The sequence below is a fragment of the Belonocnema kinseyi genome, chromosome 10 (assembly GCF_010883055.1).
Source record: "Belonocnema kinseyi isolate 2016_QV_RU_SX_M_011 chromosome 10, B_treatae_v1, whole genome shotgun sequence".
Lineage (NCBI taxonomy): Eukaryota > Metazoa > Arthropoda > Insecta > Hymenoptera > Cynipidae > Belonocnema > Belonocnema kinseyi.
This window is the reverse complement of record NC_046666.1, coordinates 105,630,612-105,657,548: the sequence shown is the minus strand read 5'-3', so window position 1 is coordinate 105,657,548 and position 26,937 is coordinate 105,630,612. Positions and strand designations below refer to the sequence as shown.

Genomic DNA, 26,937 nt, shown 5'->3' with positions numbered 1-26,937 from the left:
CTATCTAAGGATGGTACTATAGAACGCCACCTCAAGGTAGGCCTAGTGGCGCCATCTCTTGGTCAGGCCGGAAACTTATCAATCCACCCTCGTATATTAAAATCCTTTTTGTCTTCATTTTCTTCCTCTACCCCGAGACAAAACACACCCCCCGCGCTAAGGGCGCATGCGATTAATTTAACATAAGACTCATTTGAAAGGGCTTGTTTCAGCCTTTAGTTTCTGATGTTAACGAAGTTCGAAACACGTCATGGTTTAGCTCTTACATTTTTTAAATGGCCAAAAACGCCGTTTTTAACGTGATGGGAATTTTTTGATCCCAGATTCGTTTCAGCACAAAAAGTCGATTTGGAAACACTAGGTGCCATCTTACCCGCATCAAAAAAATTAAAATTTGCAGGGCAGTGTAATCAATAGAAACTGTTTAAAACCGTATAGGACGCAGATACCTTTCTATGTGGTCTTAAGAAGTTCTCAAGAGCCTCTTTATTTTAATTTAGTTTCTAGTGGCTTGTATTTGGCACTTAAACCGCTACTGGGACTAAAATTAACTCGTCTATTTTTTCGTATAGGGTCTATTAGGCACTGTTATGCTTTTAAAACACGACTGGGAATATTAAGAAGTACAAGATGCTTCTCTCTGTGGCTCCATGAGGTTTTCAATGATGAAGTTGAATCTAATTTATCGAACTAAAATTCGAAGATCTGTTTTTTCACGAATGACAAAAGGTCACAACTGCTGCCCTAGCAGGTACTATTAAGAATTTGAATGGCTAATTAAAATTAATTTAATTAGCATAAAACTCAAGATAATGCTTTTAAAGTGGTTCTACGAGGCACCAATTAGGTTCTGCTTTCTCGCGAATGGCTCAAGTTCAAAATTGCTTCTCTAAGAGGTACTGTTACGAATTTGCATGGGAACTTGGATTTAAATTAATGGGATATTAAAACTCAAAATAATGCTTTCAAAATAGCTCTACAAGGCACTTATTAGGCACTGCTTTCTCACGAATGGCTTAAGTTTAAAATTGCTGTTCTAAGAGGTTCTATCAGGATTTCTAATAGCAAATCGGGATTCAATCAATCAAAGTTTCAACTAAAAATAATGACACGCAGTAGAATACAAGTCTATGCAGTATAAGTAGGGTTCGAATCCTCAGCGAGTGCGATTTTTCAAAGCCCTTAAGCATGCGATTATTTCTGTAAGTACCGCATTGGCGAATTGTTTACTCAAAATCTATAAAAAACGAAGATTATATAACTATTGAGAAAATAGCGCCTTTAACTTTGATAATATACCGTACTGCATCCCTATTACTTTTCTGTATTTTTTCATCTATGTGCGTTAGAGTTTAGTTCAGCTTCAGAGCTTGTTAAGACAGTCACGGCTGCGAGCACTGTAAACCCCAACGATGTTCTTTCGTACTTATTCTAAATTCATTTCTATTTGTTAACTAAGTTTGTGTTACAATAAATAATCGATTGTATCCAGAATCCATCCATTTTACTTCACCAACCTGAACATTAAAAATAAGTTAAGCAATCTTTTTTTTTTCGTTGAGCATTCGGACCGAATACAAAACACTTTAGATCCTAATAAAATTTACTTTTCAAGTTACTTCGCACCATATAAATCTAATTAGATGCCATAATCCTGATTAGATCCACATTAGAAGTTCATACGCTTCAAATAGATTGCAATTAGAAACCGAATAGAAAATCCGTCCAGGTTCCACTTAAGACCGACAGACAATGCTTTGCGAGTACCGAATACACAGCATATCATATGTTAATCCAAGCCACTTTGCAAATCACTACGACTCAAATAAACAGCAGTCAGAACCCGAATAGAAAAATCAATTAGGATCCACTTAGAAAACATATCAGATACTAATCATATGCAGTTCGAAAGTTTCTAGAGACCGAAAAGAAAACCATATAGTCCGGGAGCGGGTAATGCTGCCGTATGCAATAATATGTCTAAGGATAAAAAGGTATTATTATGTATTTTGAGCCGCTGGATCCGAATATACCCGGCTTTTTTACGAAAAAGTAGTACGTTTTGTTTAAATCGTAATAGTTTAAAAAAATTATGAAAAATTGACTTTTTTGATCTAGACAATTTTTTTGTAGGAAATATGGCCCATTTTAAGACGGAAAGGTCTCTAGCAACTTTTTTGTAAAATGCATATTTTGAAAGATATAAATTTTTTAGGTTCGAAATTTGACGTTTTCACTAGCTTTGAACGTTAACAATATTGACTTTTTCAATATTGTTGAAAATTGAAAAAACGTACTCATTCTTTAAAAGTTACTTTATAACTTGATGTAATTCAACATTAGCGCAGACCGCTCTTGCGAGCCGCGCTCATCGTAGTCACATGTGCTCGGCCACGCGGAGTCGATATTTCGGGAATCGGTTTGAATTCAAAATAAATATCAGTTTAAAAATAAGTAATTATTGATATTAACAATCTCCTTTTATTGATTGATAGGCTCCTTGCGTACGTTATTGAATAAACTATAAATTGAAATAACTCATTGCTTAGAGCTATAATGATTTTGAAAAGATTTCTCGAAATACTTTGTTAATCTAAAAACATTCACAATAAAATTGGAAATATTACAAATACTATATTTCTTTAGAAGTAATTAAAAATATGTATCAAATTTTCTTATATACATTAAAACTCTTTATCCGATATAGAGTACAATTTATGTCTCCGTGCACATGCTGTTGTCCTCCGCCCCACTTGTTTTATGTTTATTTCTACTTTTTCTTTAATTTGGCAAGAACAAAATGAACAGCACTTTATTCCAACCCTAACATAAATGCACGATTTATCTGATATGCAGGCAACGCAATGGCAACTGGGTACACAAGAGCGGTAGGCACGTCGGAAAAGGGATGATTGTTAGTCGCAAAAAACACATCTCCGCAGGGTCTGCGCTAATGTTGAATTACATCAGGTTATAAAGTATCTTTGAAAGAATGAGTACGTTTTTCAATTATCAAAAATATAGAATAGGTCAAATGTTGCTAATGTTCAAAGTTAGTGAAAAACGTCAAATTTCGGACCTTAAAAAGTGTTTATTTTTTAAAATAGGCCTTTTACGAAAAAGTTACTAGAGACCTTTTCGTCTTAAAATGGGCCATATTTTCTGTAAAAAAAATTGTATAGATCGAAATAGTCAACTTTTTATAATTTTTTTAAATAATTGCGATTTAAACAAAACGTACAACTTTTTCGAAAAAAAATCCGGGTATATTCGGATTCAGCGGCTCAAAATACATATGAAAAACACCTTTTTATCCTTGGACATTATTGCATACGGCAGCAGTGTCCGCTCCCGGACAATGCTAGTTATACACTCACAATGCTAATTGTACACCCCTTATTGAGTCTTTGAAGAATAAAGAACATTGGATCCCTCCCATTCGCCCATTTTTAATTTCGCGAATATCTGGGTTTCAACTGTCCTGGTATTGCTCCAGTAGCACCTACCATTTCTGTTTCTACAATTGATAATATTTCAAATTCCTTACAAATTTTCTCGAAAATACAAATTATTTCACTCCCAGAATCGACCAAAGCTTTAGTTTCAATGTTTCGCAAAATCACAATAGGACTTTCATCTAACTCTTTATTAATATTGTTGCATCTATTGTATTTATATTTTCTACCAATGTAAGGCTTAGGCGTTTCCCTTATCGAAATTTAGCTCATCTCTTCCATCAGAGTACTCATCGACTGCTATGTGTCGAGTCTGTTTAATAGTTTTATATTGCTTGATCATTGATGTTTCTGTTTTTATTTTGGAATTGTTTCTTTGACTTGCTGGGTGAATTCCCATAATTGGAAAAATTAGATTATATTGTCTTCCCCTATTCCATTAGAATAATTTCTCTGGGGATTTCTATTATTTCTATACCGATCATCTTGATCATTTTGACGGCTTTTTTATAATAACGACCTCGAAATTGGTAATTATCAGAGATGTATTTCCATAATTATAATTTCCAAAATTAAGATGTGGTTGATTTGGATTCTGGCCATAAGATTTTTCACTTATGTCATATGAACTAAAATCTCTATGATTTGGATAATCTTGAGATAAGTAATTATTATATCCCGGACAAGGATTCTCTTTGTTTTGATAACGAGGGTTTTCGTATGCTCCGAATGGACCATTGTATGTGTATCGAGGTGAACTATTTTTATTGAAATTGGCATTTCAGAAATTTTCACTTTAATGATTTTGTGATCCGCTTTTATGCTGATCGTATCCTATCCTCCCATACTATTTATTGATCCCGCTTGATCAAAATTGTTAAAAATGTAAATGCATTTGTCGAACATTTTGATGTTCCTTATCAGAAAAGAAGTTGTGATTTCTTCTAATAAATGCCTAGACAGTCTAGAGACAATTGCGACATCCGATGAAGAAGGAATCAGGTGTTTTGCATCACTGATCATTTTAATCGCGCACGCTGATCGTCACAATTTACCCGGATAATAAAATCCATACTGTAGATCAGTTCCAATTTTGAAGCAAATATTATCGTTCAAAATATATGAAATGAATGTTCTTTAAAAGTGAAGTCATCCCCGCATAGTGTGGGTCCCAAATTTCACCATTCATGAGCAATTCTACCTAAATAAGAGTGGACCATGAAATTGAAATAATTTTTTCTTACATGTACAACTCTAAGATATTTTTCGAAGTCGCTTAGAAACAATCATTGGCCTTTCTCTGCTAGATCCCGAAAATTAGAAATTGGATAGTTTCTTATCCATGGACCTGCTTTTGTTCCTCTATACCTGGAAACCATCTACGACTTTGCATACTATACACTATTAATTGTGTATTCTATTATACATTTTTTCAGCCGTTGATTTTATGAAAGACGATACTCTTTTTTCGATCTCATCGACAAATACCTTCCTTTTAATCTTATCCTTTTTACTACGCGGATTAAACTGTTTTTTTTATGTATAGCTTTATGCATGTTTTTCTAAAATTTATCCATGCTCAATATCAGTTTGTTCAATTCCTTGACATCGGAATCATAATTCTCTGAGTCTGGATCATTTGGATCTCCTCCACTTTCGGTCGGAGTTTCTGACCTGATTGCGTCCTTTTTATTTTCTTACTACTTTAGGATAAGAGATCACATAAATTTGACCTATTATTTTCATTATATTCAATATTTTCAGGTAATTCCACTTCATTGCCAAATTCGTCTGACAGTTCCTCAAAAGTGAAGTAAAAGATAGTATTTTCAAACACTTTTCGGATGATATGAGTTATTCGCATATACAAAAAATAGATTTAACCACGAAATCCTATTTTTTCAATTAATTGGTGTACTTTATTATTATTTAATTAAAAAGTTGCTCGGACATGATTTTAAGTTGTATTTGTAACACAGAACTTATTGGTATGGCCTGGTTTTTTATGCTTCCTGTCGCATATTATAAGAAAGTTGAATGAAGTAATAATATAAAAAATTTTCGCCATCAAATTCTTTATTATAAAAAAATGTGTGAATGAAATATTTTCATAAATCAATATTGTCCACTAACAAAGTAACTATCTAAAAATCAACTCTAAAAATTTGAATTAGTGCTTCTCTTCTTTAGGTAACTACGTTTCTTCCTTAATTCTTTTTTGAAGTTTCTTCTTTTTCTCTTTTAATAGTCTCTTTTCTTCATCTATCTTCTTTTTTTGTTCCTTTAATTCTTTCTTCTTCTTCGTCTTTTTTAGCTTTCCTGAAGCTTCAAATATAGTTCTCTTCTTTTTGGGTAAATATTGGATTGGCAAAGTGAATGTTTTCCTGAAATTATCTGCTTCACTAGATCCCCCACCTTAAAAAATAATATTACAATGTTACTAAATAGTATCCCTAGCGGACCGAGTAAACGGAAAGAATACTCTACAGAGTATCCTCATACTAACCACATACCCAGTAGACACAAAATTCAACGTCTTTACGACATCTTTACGACAATTTGACGACACCCTATGTCCTTATCGTTACGGTATCTGTACGATATCGTAAAAAAGTCGCATGATTTATTGAAGTCTTTACGATAGCGTGAGGACACCGTAATGACCCGGACACAGGATGTCGTAAAATTGTCGTAAAGATGTCGAAACGATGTCTTTAAGATGTCGCGAAGTTTGTTACCCACTGGGTAGTATCCCGTCCGTATCATGAAGCAAAAACAGGCGTTATAGGTCTCATATATTTCTTTAAACTTTTACCGTTTCAAAAAAACTATTACGATTACTCCATGACTTCTCTAATGGGAATTTAAACGTATGATCTGAATTTCAACAATTTAAAAGTTGATCTTGCTGTTATTTTCAGATTTTGTTGCACTATACGGAAGGGATACTATGTGGATACTATTAGGAGAATCTTTATACTATCCTTTCCGTTCACTCAGTCCGCTAGGAATATTACTTAAGTTAAATATTTGAGTTAAGTTTATCACTAACATTCATCCACACCTTATCTATAAGCCGCTCACTTGTGTAGCCTAGCCTTCCTCGCTTTACCTCCTCTCGTACGCATGTCGCTATTTTCTCGCTTTGCCTCGCATTGTCAGCCTCTGCTTCCGCGGCTAAAACCTAATAATTATCTACTATTTACAGTATTTACAGTATTCTTACACCCAATTCCTCTCCTATTTACAATCTTTTCTTCTCCATTCCTCTCCTCCTTCCTTCTCTTCTTCTCCATCTTACCCAACAACCCCTTCGCCCATGCCATTGCTCCTTTTCCCCCTATTTCTTGCTCTTCTTTCTCACACAAATATTTCGCTCTCTCCCTTAGCATAATTTACAGATAGTTCCCGTTAAACATTAACTCTTCATTCTTTTAAATCATCTCATATACCTTCCACGCTTCCTCGTGCATCCTTCGCACTTTATTCATCTGAAATCTATTCGTTCTAAAATACATTTCCCTTCCCACCTCCATGTTCGCACCCCTACGTTTGTCCTCCTTCTCTCACCAACACTTTCTTATCAGCTTACGTCCCACTTGGCATAATTCTCTTGTATACCCTAACTCCATATCCTGAATCCTCCTAACCTAACTCCTCCTATCACTTCGGCCGCTAGTTTGCCTTCCATATTCGTGATAAAAATTGCAAAAATTGTTGGGCTAAGCGGGCACCCTTGTCTCAACCGCCGATCCATTCAGACACACTCAGAGATTCCCTCCCCTCCTCTTACTCTATCTTTCGTCTCATTATATACCTCCCTTATCCCCTCGATATGACGTGTTTCCACTCTCCTCTCTTCCATTGCCCCCCGCAACCTCCCCCTATTCACTGAAGGGAACAAGCCTTTTAGATCTACAAAAAATGCGTACACTTTGACACCCTTTTTGGCAAGTTCTCTATACACCACCTGCGGCAAGACGTCAATATTACCAATAGTACACCTCCCTATCACCTTTTTTATACAGTAATAAGATCAACCCCTCCCTCCAACCTCTTCCGAATCCCTCCCTCCTTTATACTTTTTCTACTACCCCTCTTAACCTCTCCCTCACATCTTGTGTGTTAAGCAGTTTTTCTAATCCCCTCATCTCTCTTCCGTGTATCTGATCCCTGAAGTTAACATTTAAAAAATTTTCTCCATTCGTCACTCTCTATCTTCTTACTTATCCCTATCCTACGTTTCCTGAACTTATTAATTGTCTTCCACATGTCCCCTTCTATCTTAAAACTTCTCAACTCCTCTTCCAGCTCTTTTTCCTTTTCCTGCTCTTTCGTCTTACAGATCAACCTAAACTACTTCCTCATTTCTACGCACTCCTCCTTTTTCGCAGTTCCTTCCTTCCACTTCCTGTACTTCCTTTTCACCTTTCTCTACAACGTTTTACATGCCCTATCCCACCACGGGTTCACCATTCCTTTCTTCTTCTTTATGAATACCTTCTTTTATACACACCCTTTCACTTTCTCTTTTAGATCCTCCCATATCTCTTCCACTGGCTCCCCCTCAAAGATTACGTTTCCCAACTGCTCCTGATACATCATTATCGCCTCTCTCGCCCATAAAGCCCTCTCCCCTAAAGACCCTTCTTCCACACCCTGCCTTTCGCCACCCTCCCTGATCATCCACAAATTTCATGGCTGATGGTCCTCCCTCCCTTGCATATTCATGATCAAATAGTCTATCACCGATACCCCCATCCTACTGACCTACATGTATTCTCTCATTTCGTCCACTGGTACTATACCATTCACCACTGCCTAGCCACTGACCTCCATCCAGTCTCCTAGAATCTCCCCCTCTGTATTTATTATCTTATCCTTTGATTGCCTTACCCCCTTTTTTGCAATTCTCGAATTAAAGCGCCCCTCTGCAATACCACCATACCCTCATCTCACTCTCCTAGGAAGTCTTCCACCCTTTCTTTAATCCTTTTCATCCCATCCTTATTTTACACAGTCGCAAACTTATACGTTACTTCTCCTATCTTTACTACCCTCATTTGCACATGCTTCCCCTCTTTCACTCAATGAACTTCTCAATTAATCCATTCTTTTCCCCTGTTATAATTCTCTCACCAGCCTTCTTCATTCCGACGGCTTCCTGTAGCCTACACCTATACTTCCTTGGCAACTTTGGCTTTACTCTACTTCATTCCTTTCTCTCTATCCACGTCTCTACCAGTCTAATCACACAAAATTCCTGAATATTCCTCCAGAAATCCTCATCTTTCTTCTTTACCCCTGCTACTTTCCAGTACAGCACCTTCAACACTCCTCTACCCTGCTTTGCTCCCATCCCCCTACTGCCCACAAAACAAATTCCCCCGCACTTCCTTCAACACTTCCTTCTCCTCGTCCCACATCCACATTTTCTCATCTACTTTTATTTTCCGCTACCCTACCTCCGCCGCCGCTCTCCATTCACTCCTCTTCTTTCTCGCCCTGTCGTTTAGCATTCTTTTACATGTTTACATGTTTAACAGCTTTTTCGTTCCTCGTCAAATCTTGATCAATAAAAACCTTCTCCTTTATCCTATGTTTGTTACGCATTACCACAAATTTGCGTTTACAGCCTGCCCCTCCATTTTGAGGTTGGGGAGGTGACTCACGTGTCCATACGCTCTTTTTAAAGGACTCTCTAGGGCGCTTTTCTCCAGACTCTCTTTGCTGTCTCTTTTCCTCTTGAAGATATCCTCCCCCGCTAGCCGTCGTGGCCTATTGCAAATTTCCTCCTCGTTAAATTTACTACCAGCACTGCTAGTACTCTCGCTGACCACCTCCTGCTCTTCCGACGATAACTGTGACCAATCTATTCAAAAAAAGTACCTACTGCAGCCAACAGATGTATCTCAAGACCGCTGTCGCTTACTGCCCAAATTTTCACTTTCTTGGCACTATTTCACCCCTCGAAGCCCCTTTGGATACCCTTTTCTCTTCCCTAACATCCCCCAGCACTACGAGAATCACCCTTTTCCACCATAAAGGCCAAAACTCCTGACCAAAAAAGTACCCCGCCCTCTTGCCAACCTAACCTGAGTTTCCCTATTTAGTCAAATCCCATCCCAGAACTAAAATGAAAATTAATTTTTAACTCCCCAATTCACCCTCACAACCCTACTCATCTCCTAGGATTTCACCCACACACTCCACTCACACATTTCACACAAACTCCGTAAAATCTTCTCCCCACTAACCTTGATTAAAAAGAGAAATCTTTTTCTTTTTCTTTATTTTAATCTATATCTAATGGAATCATAGTACCCTTCACAGTATCACAGATTAGATCTAAAGAATTTTGGTTTTCTTCAACTGAAGAAACAATTTCCGCAACTGAATCATAAATTTTATCCACTTTAGTTGACTGGCTGCTCAAACTAACTGAAGCTTCAGGTTGAACAAGATTTATGGTTTGGCTCAAATCAATTTTTGGGATAGAATCATTTACTGCAGTTTCATTCAAAATTAAGAATTGATTATCGCCGATATCACCTGTAGCATTTTCTTATGTGACGAGTCTAACTTCATGATAATTTAATCTATCAATATTTGTGATAATTGCTTTCGCTTTCGACGTTTCACCTAAATTCAGAAACACAGAAATCATGTACATACATAATTGTTATAACTAAAACTGATTCGACAGACCTAATCCAAAAAAATTATTTTTTAAATCTTAAAGGAATACATTAACCTGTATTGTAATTATGTGTGTATATAAATAGTAACATTGTATGTATGTATCAATTTAATTACTCTACCGATTGAATCCTTTAAATTATTCTGCTAATCAGGCGACTGTTTTTCGTTTTTACTTTTCTTCGGCACTTCATAATCTACAGCAGTAGGGTTTAAAGGCCATAGCACTGATGCTTTGAAACCACTGATAACATTGTTTTTTTCTTCCATAATTTCCAGAGAAATTTTCAAAACTAAGGGAAAATCTTCTTTCTTCAATCGTGTAACGTTCTGTTGTGTTTTTCATTTAGGTACAACTTTTTTCCATGCTACTTTGAAAGGGTGGAAAAATGATATGTCCAGTGGTAGCATCATATGAGTTGAGTTTGGGACAAGACCGATCAATTATATCTTCTCATCTCGACAAAATCTCACTAGGGGTATATTGATGTATAAAGAGTGATTGTTCAAATAAACCATAACTCGAAAATCAATTTTTTTAGAAGCCACGGATGAAAAACATTGGTTATATACTGATAAAAGGTCTCTTTCTTTCGTTTCCAGCATCAACTGTCTTGTACACTGAGCGAGATCCTCTCTCTGCTATAATTTTTTCAGAACTTGGACATAAAGCTATATTTGTCTCATCACAGTTAAAAACTCTGTTGGAAGGAATTGCAAGTAAATCTTTCTCTTACATATATTCTTGACTCAGAATTGCTCTAGTCAAGCTTAAATGCCGTGGTTTTCTAATAGTCAATTGTGGATGGCGTTTTCTGAACCCTTCATACCAATGACAACTAGGACAGTTGTCTAAAGAAGGGAGTCTTTTTTGCATCATTGTCACATGCTTCTGGACAGAGTCTAACAATTCAATCTTTGTAACTTGCATTCGCCGTTGAGCTTTATACAACGTCCAATTTACTATTGCATTTTCTTCGCTCTTCGACAATGCTGTTTCTGGGCCTGCTTGTGCTTTAATAGCATCAGGATTATTTGTCTTACTACCAAGTGTTGCTACAGGAACACCTTATGCACTTGCAACTTTTCTTAGAGAAATTCTTGCATTGAGAGCCCGTAAGGTATTATCCAGGTTTCCAGATTTATGATTCAAACTTTTATTTTTCTTCTTTAAGACTTTTCCTGAATTCACAAAAACCTGGAATTTTTACATTCTCATCAGAGAAGGTATTAGATTTGCGTAAAATTTGACCCCCCCAGTTTTTGTCAAATGTCCACGTTTTGAGACCTTCTGAAACCGAAAAACAGGTTTTTACGAATGTGCCTGTCTGTATGTCTGTCTGTGAACACAATAACTGTCGAAAAAATTAATCTATTAGATTTCCCTTAGGCACACTCGTTTAGTGTCCTAAACTAAAGGTCAAGTTCGTTAGCCAACTTCTTTTTTTGTTGTTGTTATTATCAGTTTTGTAACAATTGCAGAATCTAGTCTGAAGTAAATAAATTAAATTTGTGCACGAAAGATGAAAAAACAGAAGGATCAACTTTGAAATCGGTGAAATTCGAATTCTACGTTAAAATTCCCATTAAAAGATCAGGGAGTAATCGCAATAGTTTTCTTTTTTCAAACGGTAAAAAGTTTAGAAAATATATATAAGACCTATAACTCCTGTTGACTGCTACTTAGAGATGATGCGTTTAAAGTTTACCAGTCAACAGACGTTATACGTTTTTTTTTACTTTTTAACGTTATAAAAAAGCTATTGCGAGTACTCCATGACCTTCTAATGGGAATTTTAACGTAACATCCGAATTTCAGCAATTTCAAAGTTGATCTTGCTGTTTTTTTGTGTTTTCTTTGCATGATGCACAAGGGATACTATGTGGATACTATGAGGATACTCTGTAGAGTATCCTTTCCGTTCACTCGGCCCGCTAGGGTAGCTTATATTTTATAGGTAAGGTTTCGAACTTTTCAAATCCAATGACAGTTTTACTTACCAAACGGTAAATTTTGCCTGGCACAGAAACATGAGACATAGATTTCTCGTCTTACAAACCAGGACGTTCCGCAATTCCTTGTACGCATTGTAAGACCCGCCAAATTTAAATAAATTATTAAAATATCAGAGGAAAACTCATAGCTTAATTCGAGTCGTTTATTCAAAAGCTTTACATCAAAGCTTACTATCTCACGCTTACTAGATTATATTTTATTTTATTTATTCTTATACTCTCTCATTAAGTGGGGTATTATCTCATAATAGAGACATGTACATTAAAATCTTTGTTTATATCATCCAACATAGATCGTGAAAATTTTATTTTTCGATCTCCCTTCCTCTAGTTTTTCGACATTATAAGCAAGTTTTTTACGAACGTAATAATTAATTATTTTTAAACTTTTAAAGATTATTCTTAAGTTTTAACTTATTTTTAATTCCTAATCTATCCACATTTTAAGTAAATATTAGTAAACATCTATTTAAATTTCAAAAACCGGGCCTTAATTCAGTGTTATAGCTCAATAAATCAATTCAATTCGGTCATTAATTGAGAGCATTTGTAGACACTTTTCCTTTCATTTCGATACGATAACATAATATCCCATTCTACATTTAAATACCTCCATGCGGACGCAATGGAACACTTGTGCTTCATGAGCGGTTTACGACTTTATTTGTTTTGCCGACACTAAATCAACCAGACGAACATTGACGCAATAATTCTGCTATTATTTCTTTAAGTGGGTTACCAATTGTAATATTTTTCTTTTATCGTATTATTTTTCCCTCCAATAAATCACAATCATCTCACAAAATTAAGAATTTATTAACAATTAAGACACTAATTTTATTTAATATGAATGTCGCATAATTTTATAATTGAAATTAACAAGTAATGCAATCAAGTAAGGTTAGGTTAACAAGGGAGCGGAGTAGTTTTGTGTTCAGAAGTTTAGGCCTGTTTGGAGGACAAGGATGGTTCTCGTAGTGTTAAAGGATTGTAGGGGAGAGAAAAGGGTGTCTGCAGGGGCTGTGAGGGGTGAAATAGTGCAAAAAAGGGAAGTTTTTGGGTGGTAAGCGACACCTGCCTTAAGGGACATCTTTTGGCTACAGTATGTACTTTTTTGCATAGATAGGTCTCAGTTATCGACTGATGAGCAGGAAGTAGTCAGCGAGAGTACGGACAGTTCTGGTAGTGAATTAGACAAGGATAAAATTTCCAGAAGAACACGACGGTCAGCAGTGTGTGGCCTGGTGTCGAGTGGCACATCAGGTAGAGGGGAGAATCGGAGCGAAGGAAACGACAAGGTGAGGGAGAGAGCGTCCAGCGCAATTGAGGGGGAGGATCTCTTGAAGAGTAAAAGGTACAGGAAAGAGAGGCCGGAAAAAAGCGCGCTAGAGAGTCCCATTATAAAAAGGTGACACACAAGTTCGTCACCCCCCTCCCCCCATAATGGAGGGACATACGGAGAAGGAGGCTCTCACGCTTCTGATAGGCGAGGTCAGAGGGTTGAAGGAGGACGTAAGGGGGGCTATGCAGCAGATGGAAAGTATGAGGGAGGACCTGAGGGTAAGAGATAAGAGATGGGAAAAGGAGGTAAAAGAGCTGAGGGAGAAAGTAGAGGTATTCCAGAGGGAGTTGGTGTCGGCAACAAAGGAAAAAGAGGATAAAATGAAGGAGATGGAAGAAGATATTAGGATACGTGAGGAAAGGGCGCAAACAACAGTTGAGAAGGTGGAGGGCAGGTTCGAAATAGAAGTAGGTGACAGGGGGAGGGCGAAACGAAAGTTATTTTGGAGAGGGTAGAAAATATGATACAAGAGAAAGAGGGGAAGCGTAGAATTAAAGAGTAGAAGAGAGCGGATAGGGAAAGCAAAAGAGCAGTGGTGTTGAAAATGGAGAGCAAAAGAGAAGGCAGATGGGAAAAATAATAGTGTAATAAGAGGATTGAAGCTAAATAGTGGGGAATAAATGTAGGGGGTGGCAGCGCTGCTACAGAGTATAGGGTGGGTTAAATGCAAGGAAGGGAAAGTTAGGACGGAGGGGACAAAGGAGAATGAAGTGACGATGGTGGAATTGGAGAGCTGTTATGAAAAATGGGGGATAATGCGTCACTAAAATAGGATAAAGGACAAGAATGTTTTCATCGATCAAGATTTGACGAGGAAGGAAAGAGATGTGCAGAGAATGCTAAATAACAGGGCTAGAAAGGAGAGAAGTGAAGGGATAGCGGCGAAGGTAGGGTATAGGAAAATAGAAATAGATGAGAAAATGTGGCCGTGGGACAAGGAGAACGAGGTGTTGAAGGAAGTGCAGGGGAATTCGTTTCGTGATAAGTATGAGGTGGGAGTAAAGCAGGGTAGAGGAGTGTTAAAGGTGTTGTACTGGAACGAAGCAGGGGTAAAGATGAAAGATGAGGAGTTCTGGAGGTATATTCAGGAATTTGATGTGATTAGACTGACAGAGACGTGGGTTTAAGAGAATGGAATGGGATAGAGTAGAGCTAACGTTACCAAGAGGATATAGGTGGAGCCTAGAGGAGGTGGTCATAGTAAAGAAGAAAGGAAGGGCTAGTGAGAGAATTATAACAAGGAAAGAGAGATGAGGGTATGGTGGTACTGGGATAGGGGGGGGGGGTTGATGCGAGATTTAGGGGGAAAGGGGCCTGCAGAAATGAGGAAGGAGTTTAGGGTGATGTGTAAGAAAAAAGAGCAGGAAAAGGGGAAAGAGCTGGAACAGGAGTTTAGAAGTGTTAAGACAGAAGGGGACGTGTAGAAGATAATTATTAGGACGAATGGAAGCGAGGTGGTAAATAGGATACAGGAGAGATATCTAAAGTTGAAACAGAGTTTGTCAAGGAATAAGCAGAACTTTATTGTCAGGAGGGAGATAGGAAGAACGAGTTTAGGGATTATAACGGGGAGTCGAGCGTGTAAATATAAGGAGAAAGTTTTGGAAGGGAGCCTCTACAAAGAACCCTTGAAAAACCCACTAAGTCCCTTTTCGGTTCCTTTTAAAAAAACTAGAAAAAAAAGCAAGATCAACTCTAAAATTGTTGAAATTGAAAATTCTACGTTGAAATTTCCATTAGAAACTCACAGAATAATCGCAATACTTTTTTTGCAGCGTTTAAAATTTTTTAAATGTCATTAACTTCTGCCGAAGGTGACTTCAAGCGCATCGATAATAACTAAAGTAGTATATTGCGCGCGAAGTTGAAAATAAAATTCTCTCTTCCTTGTATCGCAGCGTTATTGTCTGAGGTTTCCACTGCGTGGCGCTAGCATCCTGACAAAATTCTGAAAGTTACCGACGGAACGCTTATTAACTGCTACTTAAGGAAAATGCACTTGAAGCCGCGTTCGGCATATGTAAATGGCAGGTATTTTATTTTTTTCAGTTTTTAACGCTGCAACAAAAACTTTAATTATTTAAAAGTTGATCTTGCTGGTTTTTTATAATTTCTTAAAAGGAACCGAAGGGGGGCTCAGTGGGGTCTTTAAGGGTACTTGGCAGAGGCTCCTTTCGGTTCCTTCGGTCCGCCAGGGGTTTGGATTATGCCAAGCAGGAAGGGAAGGGCAGGAAGGGGTACGCAAAAGTTAAACACAGGTTGGAGGAGTGTGGAGAGATGGAAAGGAGTGGGATAAGCATGGAGGTATTGTTGCTTAAAAGGGGGAAAAAGGGCAGTAGCATGGATGAAAGGGGTGCTGGGTAAAATGAAGAAGAAGAGAAGAAACGAGGAAGAGGAATGGAGAAGGAAAAATTGTAAATAGGAGAGAAAGTAGAAGTAAGAAGACTGTAAAGATTTGTAAATAGTAGATAATTATTAGGTGTTAGCCGCGGAAGCAGAGGCTGGAAATGCGAGGCATTTCGAAAAAAAGCGACTTGAGTGCAAGGCGAGGCGAAACGAAGCAAGGAAGGCTGGTCTATAAAAGCAAGCGGATTAGATATAAGGTGTGGATGGATGTTCATTCTCAAAAAATACTTGTAAAAAAATGTGGTAAAAAATGGAAGAGTAAGCAAGTCAATCTTTTAAGGCCAGCAGGACGAAAAATAAACCTTTATCTGTCTATCTATAATTAGGATAGGTTCCTCTTGATTCACTGCGAACACAAACTTGGTTGAAAGGATTCGGAGGCCTTTCGATGAGAAGTAATTTGAAACTGGAAATTTACGTGAGATATAAAAGTCTAGACGTCCACAATTAGCTACTGCAGAAGACTCGATATAGAGAACTTGATCCTTCTGATTCATTTCAATGATTCAGTAAATTAATATGTCAATTTAGGGGAAGTTAAGATCACTCAAGTGAGACATGATTGCGCAGTATTTGTTTTTGTTATAAAATACACGATAAAGGGATGAATCAGAATCACTTTAATTAACTGATAATATTCTTCTTACCTCTTTCAAAATAGGCACAAAGATTCGTGCTTGAATTCCTCTAAACTCCAGAAGTGGCTCCCCCTCTGAGCTCCCAAAAAGAGTGGAAAGAACTCTCTACCTTTTCGACTGACTTCTGAAAGCCGCGCAGACCCACGTTATCCCTACCATTTCGCAATAGCATGCGCGAAATTTTCGTATTAAAGGCCGACACCGCTAAGCTATTCATGGGATATACATATATTTTAACCCCCCCCCCCCCCCCCCCCCGAAATATTTTTCCGGGTCCGTCCCTGCCAATAAATAATGAAGAACGTACGCGGTAGCACAGCGAGTCCATCTTGTATCTAAAAAAACGTTAGATTATTTATCGCAAACAATGACAGTTTTTATTTTTAAAGTCGCAGGTATTTCAAAGCATATTATTAGCTATGCATCAAAAACATTATAGAAATCGTTAAATGTTTTTTTATGAACAAATCAGTTCAAAAATTTTATTGGTGAAAAGGCGAAAAGTTTAATACATTTTTTTAGAAGCAAATATTCATAAAAACTGCATCTTATTGTGAATGATTAAAGAATATATCTCTTTATATAGTTACAATCATAAAAGTGATGAAACTTAAAAAAAAGGACCAACATGTAAAATGTTGCAGTATCTCACGAGTGTTTGGAATTTTACAAAACTTATGTTAGGGCTTTACTTTCAAGCTGATTGGAAAAAAATGATAAGCGTCTCATTTATTCTTTTTTTTGTTTGAACCCCCTCAATAACCTATCTAACATATATTTCAACTATCATGATCGGTAAAGCTGTATTTAAAAAATCGGATTTTTTTATTTTTCAAAATTTGTTTACAACTTTTGTGAATTTTTTTTTTCAGTTTATACTTGGAGTAACTTTACCTTATAGGGCTAACCACTTGCCCCCGCCAAGTGGATCACATCCGAACAGGGGCTATAAGTCACATTAACGCGGAAAATAATTGGAATAGCAGCATAATAAAATTACGTCACAGAAATCAGAAGACTCGAGAAGCTATCAAAATGCGAATACATGAAAATTATAACGATCGATAATTACGCACGCTATCGAATAACGAAGTGGGGACGATTGGGACCAATGGATCGAAAAGCGCGAAAAGCGAGGCGGAAGTTGGAAAGCGGGCATTCTCAACTTGACGAGCTCAAAGACTGGACGTATTTTGTGCCGTGAAACTCTCGAACCTTTTGGAGACTTTCGGGGTCTAGTTAATTTTAGGTATATTCTGGCTTTTATTAAAAGTTCGTGTTATGAAAAGAATACATAATAATAAATAGTTAAAGCAGTGAATAAAATGAAAGTTCATTGCCAATATTAGGAGCAAAATGAATATCCGAATTAGTGAACCAAAGTTAAATTAACTTGACTTGGACTAAGGAAGTTCCATGAACCAGTCGATCATTCTTAAATACAAGGAAAAAGTTTCTTTTCAACCCATTAACCATTTGGGAGCTCAGAAACCTATCCTCAATATTTTAGACAGACCAGTGTACGTTCCATGTAACCAATCCTAGATGGTATATCTAGGATATCTCTAGGAGCTAAAATCACAAAACTGAACTCCCAGAATGACATTTTATAATTGATTCATGCTGAACGCGAAAGATAGGCCGAATCGAGAGAGTTATCGCAAATTCTGAGTCCGCTCCAGAGAATCCCCAAGACTCCAGAATAACAAAACAAAACAAAAAATAACGTAAACATAGAATGTTAAAGATTGTTGAGCTAACATGGAATCTTAAATATTGCACTCAATCATAGATTTCAGTTCAAGTGGTAGTTTCATTTCAGAGGAGTTGATAATTTAAGGATTTGTTTAAAATCAATATTATGAATTTTGAGAGCTGTAAAGCTATTTATGGAATTAATAACGAAATTCGCATTTTACCTAGAGTTTCCTCTTTCATAACTTCTAATCAGTCAATTTTTCGTTCCAGGTTCATAACTCTGAAAGGTATGGTACCAACTTATATACTTGGTAGCAAACTCCTTAACAGAGTATAGCGATCCATTAGAACAAAGAAAAACATTTTGAAAATGCAATAGCAATAAAATTGGTAAAACTGAATCTATGATTGACTACAAAATCAACCCTCTGATTTAAAGAAAATATAATTATAAAATTTAAATATGAAGAAAACTGGGTTACATGATATCGAAGGGTTGCTACGTGGGTACTATAAGGATACGCTGTAGAGTATCCTATCCATTCACTCGGTCTGCTCGGGATAAGTTTGAGTGCATGAATAAACTATTTTATTGAAATAGATCAGAAAGCAAATATTGTTCGTTAAGTTTGTCCCAAAATTTACGTGATGCGGCTGGAATGGTAACATGTTCCGCTTCATCAACGCCCCGGTAAGAAGAGGAGAATAGAGAAAAAGTAATATTTCCTGATTTAAACGAAAGAATAAGTATTTTTAATTGTTTTGAATGTGCTAATTTCCATCGGGAGAAGTGCCCAATGAAAAAATAGGTTTGTCTCCCAAACCAATTCTTTTTTATTTTCTCAACGATTGTCACTTATGTTGCATTCCATGCAGGCGAATATATTTTCCACTTTTTTAATTCCTCTTAATCCAATCACTAGACACACCTCTCATGGTTATTTTTAATGTCATGCTTACATTCTGTATTTTCGACTTATTTAATTCCTTGCAATATATATTTACTTCCATACTTACATGCTTTATTTTTATTTATTTTAATTGCTTCTAACCTGGTCACAAAATATGTACACGTTCGCAGTTTCTATTCATTTCTGTGGAATATGTGTTTGGAAATTTCAATTTTTGGACTGCCATAACGGTAGAGTAATTTTAATTATATTTTATATTGTTTAAACAAATTACATATTTAATACTATAATAAATAATAATACATTCATTTAATAATGTTGTGCCGGGTAAACAAAATTAATTTATCTTTGAACAGAATAATACAAATATTATTTGACAATACTACGAATTATTTCCATTAACATAATTATTTTATATTTATAATTGATCAATTAAAAGGACTAGGTTTTTCGTCTTCAAAGTGACATTATTCTCTGTCTTTCTGTTCTTTCTTTTGCATTCCTGCATTTTTTAATTCCTCTTAATACGCTTCCATTAAATGTTTTAAAGTCGATTAAAAACAATAGATTTTGGTTTTTTCTTCTTCTCCTCGGTGAAAATTTCGACCGAGGAAAATTCATGTATTAATGGAAATTCAAATTCTGAATTTTTCAGAATTTTTCTCTTCTTACCGGGGTCAAAAACATTTACAAACGATTTTTGACAAAATGTCGGTGTAATGGTCAAGGCTTCTTGCAAAAGTAGTCTCAATTGTCAAGTAAGAAATTCGTCGTAATAAAAATCAGAATCCAGAAACTTAAAAAAACACTTTTAATTGGTTCACTTGCTTCGAAAATATAGGTGATAACCTTAAATATAAACAATTTTTAATATACCTAAATAGACGGTGCCATAAAATTAGAGCAACGTTCTTCCGATTTTCTAAAGAAGTAACAAAAGTTTTCTGAAGCAGTTTCTATAGAACAATTTTATTTTGAATCATTTGAATGTCTAAAATGTACAATTTTGAATATCTCCTAAGTCTTCTGAATTTAAAAAAATTTATTTTGACATTTTTTAAATGATTTAACAAAATCAAATACATTTAAGAAAGCAGAACGTCGACTTGAATTCGCTTTTCTTATATTGGTCAATTTTAGACGCAATAAATTTTCGTTTCGGTCCGACTTAATTTTCCGCCAGAAACACCGCAAAATTTGCCAAGTATGTGTGTTCGGGTTGAATGGCGACAAAATCCATGAATCCACTTCTTAGTTCTTCAGCATCCAAATAGTTTAGGCCGAAGACATATCGAGGCGACTTCCCAAAGTTGGATTGCGATCTTTGTTTTCCATACTCAAACCTAGCTGTTGGATTTTCCTCCACCTAAAAAAAATAAAAATGTTTTATTTCGCTTAAAAGAAGCGGTAAAAAAGCTTTTTAGTTTAAATATTCATAGGTGCCGCCCACCCCCTAAAGTTTCCCAAAAAAGATTACAAAAATACTACAAAAAATAAGTTCCAGTCATGAAAATACATGATAAAATGTAGGACTATAGGATATACTTTCATGGCATTATGAAAATTCTTTGAGAAATACAATTTCCTCATTAATTTTTTATTTAGACCCCCCCCCCCCTAGAACCTGTCATGATTATCCCAAAAAGTACCCCATACAATTATAAGAAGCATTTTTTGACATATTTCTGGTTATTTTTCAAGCAAATATTAAAATATTACCCTAAATATTATTTTTTTCTAAAATACTTGATTTGTTTTGAATGATTTTGATTTTTTAGAAAGTGTATTATCTTGTAATATCGCAAATCAGTAATTTTCTAATCACATTACTTTGTTTTAATTTTAAAATTTTGTAACCTATCACTAAATTTTGAAACAATTTGTATTTGTTAAAACAATTATTATCTTCTAAGCTCGGAAATTAATGAAGTTTTCTTCATGCTAGGGCCCAATTAACAAATGTAAAATCCTATTTTGGAATATATTCGTTATTTTTAATTAGTCTAATGGAACCAACGTATGGAAAAATTTGCTTATAAATTTGAAAACAACGAATATGTTCAGAAATAGGGGTTCCTATTTATTAATTAGACCAAAGCATTTATAAAAAAACACTAATTTGCGATATTACGAGGTAATAACATTTTGAAAAAAATTGTTAAAAGAATGATCAGTAGATTAAGAAATTTAAAAATTAGAGCAAAATTGTCAAATTCAAATTGTTTAAGAAATACAAGGACTTGACAAATGTCCAGTCGTAGGGATCAGTACCGTGCGTCCTCCTACTAACCAATGCGAGATCAGGTTTTCTCCGTTTATGAAAGTAGTAAATATACAAGCTAGATCTTTGTGCGTAGTAGTGAACTTCTTCCACCAGAAGTTTTAGAATTTATCTGGCCATGACGCTAAAAAGGTCTTAGTTCTATCGATAACATTCTTAACTTTTTCAGCAGTAATTAGTGGACACTCCTTCTCTGGTCGTTGCGATAGTTGACTCTGGCAAAAGTGACGAAAGAGTGAGATATCTGAAGCTTGTCCATCTAGCTTATAGTCCGAGTTCTCACTGCGTTTTTTTCGAAGGTGAGAACTGATCGTGAGAAAAGTTAGTGTAAATGAAAGCTGACACGCAGGCGATTAAGAAAATGCCCGCCTGGCAGTTCCAAGTCGGTCATAGGAGCGATAAAATTAGACTTTTATCGGCAAGGTGAAAGCCCTCTGTACACGAAAAACTCGGTCTGCCAAGGCTCAAGGTATCAGAAATATGCCGCAGACGTACTTCTTTGCTGAATTTATTTGCTTTCGCTGCAATATAGTAGACGGGAGGCTACCGTGAGAAGAGGCTTCATCTTCGTTGCGGGCTAGGACTGCTGGGTAGGTGCGGTGCAACGGGGAAGACGGCTGATCCTCATTAGAAACTGTAAAAGGATCCATTACTCCAAATTCTCTCAGTAGGCGGCGAAAACTTGTGAATGCATAGACCATTTTCAACAATACCATTCATGCTGTGAACATACAGTAGCAATCTTATTCAATGGGACTCGAGGTACGTTTGTAAATTTGATTCTGAAAGGAAAGTTCACATTTGGCCTAGGAATGCTTATTTTTAACTATTCAGTTAGAATGTGATGATAAAGTAATGCTACATAATTATAACGCAAACGCTTTATAATACATAACGGATTAAGTTGTATTCCCAATTTTAGGTATGAATACATTTATACGTACATTTTGCATACATACATTTTATATACTACTGTTAAAATGTACATTTTTTGTGATATTCAACTTACAAATTATAAATATTATTGGTTCAAACTTTTGATTTTAATTCAGTTTCAGAATTATAATGAACTTTGGGTTTTAGTTCGCACCAGATTTTAAAAGGTTACAAAGTATTTAAAGGCTTTTTAACTTTTCACAAAGATATCACGGAATTCAAAGACTTCAAAAATGCTTTCACACCATATTTCGAAGATTTCACAAACATTTTAAACGATTTTAAAAGTTTGCACATAAGCTTAAAAGATTTCAAATTATTTCGCATAAATTTCCAGAAGATTTCAAACATTCCATAAAGATTCCAAGGAATTTAAAGATTTAAAAAATTTGCATACAGTATTTTATACAAGAGAATAAAAGTAAAATATCGCTGCCCTAAATAAATTCCGAATATTTATGTATATATATATATATACATACAAACATGCATGCATATACATACATACATAGTGTAGACATGAGTTTTTATTTGGTAAATTCATTATTTTAAATCGAAGTTAAGTTCAACTAAAAACGAAAAAATCTGCAAGAAAATAGTTGCATCCTCAATCAAAACAGAGTTGTTGTTAACTGAATAGTTGAATTTAAAAGAAATAATGGAATAGTGTGATTCTTAGTTAAAAAAAAAATAATTTTCGAATTAAAAAAAAAACGAATTTCCCAAAAAACAGTTAATTTTTCAAACCAGAAGATACATTTTAAACTAAAATTATGAATCTCCAGAAACATTCATTTTCAAAAGAACAATTGAACATGCGACCCAAAGATGATATTTGAACCAAAAACATTTATTTCATAAGAGTGAAATAGTTTAAATTTCAACTAAACACATTATTTTTTAACTAAATAGTTACGATAAATACATTTAAATAGAATTAAAATTTGTACTTCCAATTGATTTTAATTTTTATTATTGTAATTCAAATTGAAAAAAGATTTTAATTATAATGTAATAATAGTCTAATTTTGATCAAAATAGTTTAATTTTCAATGAAATAGGTAAATATTCAAACAAAAATATGAATTATAAACAATAAAGGTAACTTTCAACCAAATTATTGAATATACAAGCTAAAAAAGCTTTTAATTTGAAATTTAAAAAAAGTTTAATTTAACTGAAATACTTGAATTTTCTATTAGAAAATATTAATTATTATCAACCAAACATGGAGTTTTTAAATGTTCAGTTGAAAGTACTAAGTTTTAATAACAAAAAAACGATTAAATTTTTGTACAAAAAAAGATTAAATTTTTAAGAAATAGTTCAATTTTCCTTTAGGAATATTAATGTTCTATCAAAAAACGCAATTTTATAACAAAATACATGTATTAAAAAAAAAAGAAATTGTCAAGGTAAAATAACGAATTATCTTTAAAATATTTGAATTTTTAACCCAGAAATACGATTTTTTTAACAGAAAATGACATTTCTTATGAAATAGTTAAATTTTCTCTAAAATATTGTAAATTTTAACCTAATTGTGGAATTGGCAATGAAAAATATACATCTTGAACAAGAAAGTTGATTTTCAATAAAACAGTTCAAATTTTTACCCAATTGTTAAATTTTTAAGTAAAAAGACAATTTTCAAAAAGAAACAATGCAATGGCAAACTAAAATGATAAATATTCAACAAAATAATTTTCTAAAAATGTTTCAAATTCAAACAAAGTAGTTTATTTTATAGCCAAAAAAAAATAATTTAAGTAAAAAGAAATTAATAAAGAATATATAATATATAAATAATAAAAATAAATTATATATATAAAAAATATATAGAAATATAATACATAAGGTAATGGAGAAATAACTTCTCGCAGAACAATTTCAAAAAATCTTACCTGTAAACGTGAATTATTTTCACCTTTTCCATCTGCCCGCACGTGTACATTTTCAGGTGCACTAGCAACCTCATTACTTCGATAATATGCTGCAATTGCCTAAAAGTAATCGGGAGATTATGTCTGGTCATGATACATATACATTATTAAAGGATAAATATTTATAAACTTTAGGAATAGTTTTTTTTTACTGATATCACTATTATCTTGCAAAAAGGCTTCAAAGTTATCTCTGTCTTTTTGTTTTATCACTGTCACTTTTCCGTGGCAAGCACGATGATATCCATAATCATTGAGTGATTCTTCACTTAAATATACATCGCCTTATTTTTAGTTCTTTTTTTCCAAAAAGCAAGTATCTGAAGACACTTCTGAAAGGATTCATCACTGAATTGCACTAACTTTCCGTCACTTTTCTCACAAATATAACACTTCATTATAACTGTCACGCAAAGTGGACACCGAACTAGACAAGACTAGACTAAACAGCGTAACTTTATACCGTGACTGAACACCGTAAACCGAAATCCTTAAATGCCTTCCCCGCTGCACCGCAACCACGCAGCAGCCCTAGCCCCCAACGAAGATGAAGCCTCTTCTTACGGTAGCCTCCCGTATACAATATTGCAGCGAAAGCAAATAAATTCAGCAAAGAAATAGGTCTGCGGCATATTTCTGTTACCTTGAACCTTGACAGGCTCAGTTTTTCGTGTACAGATGGCTTTCACCTTTTATTTAGTTTTTCTCTTATCGCATTCCTTAGCATACACTAAAAGTTACCTGCAATCACGCCCTTTAGGCCTGCCTGCCAGGGGTTCTTAAGCAGGTGGAGGGTAGCAGTCACACATTTTCTGAAAGCACTAATTGCCCCCTACAATGCCGTACAGATTTCACTGCGTTCAGACATACAACGTGATTATTAAATAAATTTGCCGATAAACCTCCAATTTTATCGCACCTATGACCGACTTGGAACTGTCAGACGGGCAGTTTCTTAATCGCTTACGTGTCAGCTTTCGTTACACTAACTTTTATCACGATCAGTTCTTACCTTCGAAAAAACGCAGTGGGATCTCAGACTATTATGAGTATCTCCATATACTTGTTCCCTGAAGACCTCTTCTCAATTAGGCGGATTTTCAACGATACATGACGTTTCGTTGAACAGAGGGGAAGGATGAGTAGAAATGGTGGAATTTTCCGGAATCCACTTTACTTGCCGTTCAAGGCGTTCTTTGGCTGCTGAAAGAGCTTTTATTTTTTGCGTCCAGTGCTATTTTATGGTCTACAGTATACACTTGTTCAGCGTACGATTTGCTTTCCGTAAGTTTCGAGCTTGTACCTAAACTTTGGAGCCTTCTTGTCAACTACACAGTTCAGATTCCAGAGATACGAACATTCAGGAAGCAAATTGAGAAAGAGCAGTTTTTCCTTCAGATAATTTGTCCATCCCGAGGAAGACTTTTTGGTGAACGGAAAGGATACTCTACAGCGTATCCTTATGGTATCCACATAGTATTTATTCCGTATCATGCAAATATAAAGCTAAAAAAACAGCAAGATGGGCATTTAGCTTGTTTTAATTCGGATTTTGCGTTTAATTTTTCATTAGAATGTCACAGAGTAATTGCAATTTTCAGCGTTAAAAGCTTAAAAAATTATAACACCTATCATTTACATGCGCAAAAGTTGGCTTCAATCACATATTCTTTTAGTAGCACTTGATAGGCGTTACCCGCCGGCAACTAAGAATTTTAACTGGGTGCTAGCGGCATAAAGTGGAAACCTAAGAAAACAAGGCTGCGACGCAGGTGGCAACATAATACTGAAGCGATTACGCATGCGCTTGGAGTCACCTTCAGCAGAAGCTAATGACATTTTTAAAATTTTTTTAACGCTTCAAGAATACTATTGAAATTACTCCATGAAATTCTAATGGAAAATTTAATGCAGAATTTTAATGGCATTAAATTACCCTGGCGGACCGAAGGAACAGAATGGAGCCTCTACAAAGTACCTGTAAAGACCCCATTGGGTCACCATTCCGTTCCTTTTTTAAAAACTCTAAAAAAAAAGAAAAATCAACTTTTAAATTGTTGAAATTCGGATTCTACGTTAAAATTCCTTATAGAAGGTCACGGAATAATTGCAAATTTTTTTAAAAAGGAACCGCATGGGGACCCAATGGGGTCTTTACGGATACTTTGTAGAGGCTAAATGCGGTTCGTTCGGTTCGCCAGGGCAAACGACCATCTTGCTGATTTTATGAGTTTTTGTTGCATGATACGGAAGGGATACTATGTGGATGCCATAAGGATACGCTGTAGAGTATCCTTTCCATTTACTCGGTCCGTTAGGGCATGCTCTTGTTCTTGATAAAGAGCTTCAGATCCAAAGGATGTCTTGAAGACGTCAAATCATATGACATGCAGGTACATTCTAAGGACGTCTTTAGAACGTCCCGGTGCCCAATGGGTATCCTCTTCGCGGCAGTGAGCTTCCTTGCCAACAGGTAAGGATATCCCTCCTGAGTTGCTCTGACTATTTAAAATAATGTACGAGGGTGGATTGATAAGTTTCCGGCCTGACCAAGAAAAACAACGTTTTTAAGAATTTTTTTTTTTATTTCTCAACATAATCTCCTCCAAGGC

General features: G+C 35.4%; 1 protein-coding gene and 1 long non-coding RNA gene across 2 annotated transcripts in view; one reads left to right on the top strand and one right to left on the bottom strand.

Annotated features, from left to right (window-relative positions):
• LOC117182276 (33 kDa inner dynein arm light chain, axonemal) overlaps window positions 1–26,937 on the top strand; it is a 508,540-nt gene that overhangs the window by 211,195 nt on the left and 270,408 nt on the right. The window lies entirely within an intron of this gene.
• The window catches only part of LOC117182277, a 22,146-nt gene continuing 15,411 nt past the window's right edge, over window positions 20,203–26,937 (bottom strand). Inside the window, exon 3 of the long non-coding RNA XR_004468292.1 lies at window positions 20,203–20,531. This is a non-coding gene — a long non-coding RNA (uncharacterized LOC117182277). The remainder of the gene's footprint in view (window positions 20,532–26,937) is intronic.